Below are 5821 nucleotides of genomic sequence, written 5' to 3'. Positions count from 1 at the left end.
CAGGGCACAGCAATGAGAGTGAAGAGGGCTCCTGAGGGGCCGGACCAGTGCCGCACTGCTACAGTGCGCTGCTTGGGAGTGCGGCGGCACTCCCGCCGAGGGTTCGGATCCCACATACAGACCGGTTCCCGCTCACTGGCTGAGCGAGGTGTGGGCGCAACACCGAGGGTTGCGATCCCGTTGCCAGTCCCGGTCCGGTACGGGTGCGACACTGAGGGTTGCGATCCGTTGCCGGTCACGAAAAAAGACAAAAAGGAAAAAAAAAAAAGAGGGCTCAAGTCATTGGTGCTGTTCTTGTTATTGTTGGCATTATTTTACCAGTGCATTGGGTGGAGGGCATTGAATGGGACTTAAACGATGAGAGTGATGTGGGAAAATCCACATTCAAATCCTTATTTACCCCAGGGGAAATGCTCTCTTGAGGCTGCCCATCCCTACCCCAGTAGTAGCTCAGGTGATCCCGTGTGATACAGTAAGGAAACTAAAAATAAATGTTTCTTGCCTCTCCTGTGCAGTTTCATATTTTCCCAGTTACCATATGCTGGTCTCCAGCTTTGCCATTCATCACACAAATGAATGGTAGCATGGTCTAGAGGTTGCAAACACAGACTCTGGCACCAGACTGCTTGGATTTGACCCTGTGGCTGCACCAGCTCACAGGTGTGCAGTTTGGGGCAAAGTGCTGGTTCTCCCTGGGGAATAATAATAATAATAATCATACTTGCATTACATGGCTGTTACCAGGATGACATGAACTAACAAGTACAAGTGCTTTTGATAGTGAAAGTGCTTAAGTATTATTACCACTTGGGAGATCCTGGACATTGTTACCGTGTGTCCATTTTCACTATAAAAGGACTCCTAATATTTCTCATCTAAAGCTCAACTAAGGGATCCCAAATGTTTGTTTCACTTGATGTATACTTCTCAACCTATGTTCAAGGTTTCGTATTAGTATATGTATGCTTTTCCTCACACATCCATTTAACTATTTTTTGATTGAGGATATTCTATGTGCCAAGAACTGTGCTAGGTGCTGGGATACAATGGTAAACAAAGACAGCTGCTATCCCCGTCCTCAGGACTTTAGAGCACAGCAGAAATCAATTGAACAATCACACAAAAGTTGTGAAATTATGGTTGTGATAAGTGTTAAGAAGGAGAGATATCTGGTGCTGTTAAAGCATGTGAAAAGGGATTTGACCTGGTCTAAGTATGAGGTTATAACTGGGACGGAATTAACTACATGAAGGAGTGGGGTGGCATAAGAATATTCCAGATAGAGAAGCACCATGTGCTGTGTGTAGTAGTCAGTTCTGTTGCAGTAATGAGTGATCTCCAAGCCTCAGTGGTCTCCATCACAAAGGTGTATTACAGGTAGGCTGTGGGTTGGGCTGTGGCTGCACTTCTCATTCAGGAATCCACACAGAAGAAACAGCCCTTAAGTGGGACAGGCTGTTCTCATGGCAGAAAGAAAGATCAAGAGCATGGTGGAAACTTGCCCTGTGTCTTAAAGCCTCTGCTTGTATGCAGCCTCTGCCTTGTCTGCTTTCATTCCTTTGGTCAAAGCCAAAAGCCAATGCGACAGGGATGTATGCTACTCCCACTGGGGACACAGCGAGCCATATGGCAGTGGGCAGGAATGTAATCCTCTTACAGGGAAGGGAGTGGGTATGAATAATTGCAAAAATTATATAATCTACTGTATTAGGGCTCTGTGGTAGGAAGCGTATGGCAAAAGACCTGGGGACCTGTGTGGCTAGAGCTGAGAGAGCTGGTAGGAGCATAGTGAGAGATGAGACTGGGATGGTAGGCAGGGCTCAGCCATGTGAGCGAACCTGACCTTTATACTGTGAGCAATGGGAAAACACTGACCTTTACCTATTTGACTTTTCTCTTTAGTGGTTAAATGAATACTTTTCATGTTTTTCTGGTTTCTGAAGTAACACCTGTTTATTATAGAAAATTTGGAAATGACAGATGAATAAAAAGAAAAAAATACAAATCACGCTTAACTTTACAACTCAGAGAGAAACATCACTGATTAATGTTTTGGTGAATACCTTTCTGGACTTTTAGATGCTTTAGAATGTAAAGTATTTTTAAAACCAAAATTGTTTTTTTAAATTTTAATTTTTATTGTAACATAGTTGATTGTACATATCTGTGGGATACGGAGTTGAATATCAATACCTGTGTGCAATATGTGATGCTCAAATCAGGATAATTAGTGTATTCAACAATATACGATGTCATCATTAAGACCAAAAATGGGTCACATTATTTGTCAGTTGTTATGAATATTTCTCAAGTTATCAAATATTCTCCCCGTTGTAACTCAGTCACCATATGGATGCTCCATAATTTCATTGATTTCCCACTATTGAACATCTAGATTTTTAAAATAATTTTTTCATTTCATTTTATAAAAATTCTGCACTAAAGTTCATTATATTTATTTAGCAACCTCCATATGATTTCTTAGAAAGGTCATTTTTATCTTAAATGGTCTGACAAATTTTAAGGCTATTGATACACACTGCTAGGTGTCCTTCAAGAAAAGTTGTAGCCAATCACTCACAACCCCAGAGCATGACTTGCTAATTCTGATTATAATTATTTTATATTGCCAATTTGATCAGTGGAAAATATTGTCTTATTTTTATTTTTCATTTGTTTGATAATTAGAACAGACCTTACTTATTTATTTTTATAATTCCCTGTGCTTTCATCAGGAAAAGACTCACTTGATTCAAAATCTGGGCCTTTGACTCTGGTACTCTGAATGCACTCCTGGTTCCTCTTCAGCAAATCATGACTACTTTGTCCCTTAATAATCATTGCAAGATTTTTTTTCTGCTTTCTATGGGAAGCCCTCTGATTTTCTCCACTCTGATCATCTCCTCACTGGAGGAGCTGCAGATGAGGATGGATAGTGTGTTCCACGTATATGGTGGCATGATGTGGTTCATGAGTATGCGACGTGGTTCCCTCTCCATAGGGAGAGGGTGCCCTCCTGTGATTTAAGTTCATGCCCTCCTAGAGAGTCTCACCCTGTGCTCTGCGTGTGTTATGGTCCATAAATATTTGCAGTAAATGCTACGAAAGGTCGTATGGTACAATAGGTGGGTAATTTTTGACTTGATGAATGACTCAATTGTGGAGACTTGCACATGGCTATATTAATTAAAGATTAGGGACCAAAAGTCATTGTCAATGCCACTCAGGATCTCTTCTTAGATTGTATACCTAACACTAAGTTTTCAACTCCCACAGTATAGCTTAGCAATGTAGGGCATTCTGATTTGAGAGAAACCCATTTACTTTCTCTCTCTCTCATATATATTTTTTCCCTTCCTAGTCAGAGTCAAAAACTTCTATTCATTTGAAATGTGACACTATTTATTGAATGAACTTCGATTCATTGAAATGCAGCTTTCAGTTAATTTTTTCTTTAGGATTTGAGGGTTTTTTCCTCCTGTTATAGGTTGTGCTGATGTCTTGTCAAGCTAGTCTGACTATGAAATTGTATCTTCATTCTCCCTTTCTTGTGTTATGGGGAGGGGGCAAAACCCTTAGAACATGAAAAGACCATTAACAGAGCATTTGACTGTGTCAGCGGGGAAGGCAGAGAGGAAGGCAACTCTTGTTGACATGGTCTTGCTTTCTAGGGTAGTGGATTAAGTGCTGGAAAGTCTCCCAAGGGCCTCAGGTGGATGGGGGTGTGTGATGATTTCTCTCTGTCTTTGTTTTGTTCTAAGACTGGCCCTATTTCACTTGTGCTCTGTCACTCACTTGTGCCCTTATCTTGAAAGAGCAGGAACTAAAAGCTTGGCTGGCATTTGTCCTGCCACATCATGCCTTCTGCACTCATTAGCAGTGTAATTTTAGGATTACTCTCATTGAAAAGCTCCTCAAAGCCACCGTTAGTGGCTAGGATGGTTGCATGAGATGAGAACTATTTGTCCTCCCTACACGCATCAATATTATCAGACAATGCCTGAACCCACATGCAGTCTAACATACATTCTCACTGCCCTGTCCCGTTTTGCAAACGTTATTTATGCCTTCAAACCAGTAGATACCCGTCTCCTTTTAAGAACAGTGGTTTTTAGTCATTGTTTTCCAAATAAAACCAAGGCATACCTGAACAGGTGTTCTCTCCCTGAGTTACTTAATTAAAACAGCTCCCTGAAGGCCTTTGAAATAACAGAGGAAGAGAGTGATGCACAGAGCTGAATTTTGAGTAACTCCTTTATTAAAATGGAAGGAAATACAATCTGGCATACTTCAATTCAGGAGACTGCATAAAAACCCATCAGCAAAAAATGATGCCCTTTCACAAGGCAGTGTTTCCAGGGTGTGATATAAAGACCACCTGCATTAGGATGATTTAGGAATTTGTGAAAATTTTAGGTTCCTGGTTTCACCCCAGACCTGCTGAACCCTCTGAGGGTGGAGCTTGGGAGCTGCAGTTTAACACCTATCCCGGATAATTTCTATGTACCAATGTGGGGAAAATAGAATAATTTAGTCAGGCTCCCTCAGCTCAGGTCTGGTTGGGGGTTGAGCAGCACATTTCGTGTAAACAAGTTGTGTGTGGTTGGAGTTAGTGCACATGTGCACCAATGTATCTTTTTAGTTTGCTGCTATTGTGTGTTCTTCAGTTTGTGAAGCAGAGGCTGGCTGGCAGAGCTTGCATCTAAAAATAGAGCATGTTTACTCTGCTGGTAGCTGCTCAGTTTTTCTTTGGACTTTGCTGGTAGCAGTTGAGTTTCTGAGTTTGTTTGTACTGCCTAGCTCCTAGATGTGTGTGTGCTGAATAAAGACTATTTCTACTTCAACCAAGGCTCCAAGGGCCATTTTGTCCGGTTACCTAGCTCATAGACCTGCATGTGAAGGGTTTGTGAATGGGCTCGAGGGGTCTGTGAGCTCCAGACCCTGACCCTAGCTCTACAATATGGACTAAGTAAGTTCACTCTGGTATCCCTAGAGCCCAGCACAAGGCTTGTCACCTAGCAGGGTTTCAGTAATTAGTAAAAAGAATGAGCAAATGAATCAGGTACCACATGGTCAACTCAATTTTCATTGCTGCAGCTGCTCCTCTAACACTGATAATGTCTTGGCAAAAATGTGAGAGGACATGGCTCCTTAAGAAGGTGAAATTGGGCCCTTAGAGTATTTGAGATAGTAGGGAACTCTGCAGATCCTCTTTCATTTCTAAGGTGAAGTTCTTCAATTATTCTCGTAAGTGTCTGAATGGCAGGGGTGAATATCTTGGTTAGAAAGAAAGAACGTTCTAAGATCTGCAGTCAAACCTGATTTTCAATCTTTTTCTTTGTTGATTCTGATAATAAAAGGTTCTTAAAAGCAATCTGGGCCACATACTGAGATCCTTCTCATCTCTGCTTTGATGTCTAACCAACTTCAGGGGGAGGGAATTTTTTTATTTATGTTGAGAAAATAGAATAGTTTGACCAGGGCCCTCGCCTCAGGTTCAGTTGGGTGTGGTTCGGCATCCTTCGTAAGCAAATTGTGCGTGTGTGTGTGCATGCGTGTGAGTGTGCGTGTGTGCGTGCATGCATGTGTGTGTGTGTGGAGTTAGTGCGCAGGCGCGCCAATGTTTCTTTTTACTTTTGTTGCTATTCCTGTGTTCTTCTGCAGAGAGCAAGGGAGAGAGAGAGTTTGGTGAAGCAGGTGGGTGGGTGTTGGCCTCGGGTGTCTGCCTGGCATAGCCATGCTTTTCCAAACCTACAGCTTCCAATGACCTTTTGGCCGGTTACCCAGCTCATAGACCTGCGTGAAGGGGTCTGGCGACCCA

This window comes from Galeopterus variegatus, unplaced genomic scaffold (assembly GCF_000696425.1).
Source record: "Galeopterus variegatus unplaced genomic scaffold, G_variegatus-3.0.2 Scaffold115, whole genome shotgun sequence".
Classification (NCBI taxonomy): Eukaryota; Metazoa; Chordata; class Mammalia; order Dermoptera; family Cynocephalidae; genus Galeopterus; species Galeopterus variegatus.
The sequence above is the reverse complement of the archived record's forward strand: the minus strand, read 5'-3'. Positions refer to the sequence as shown.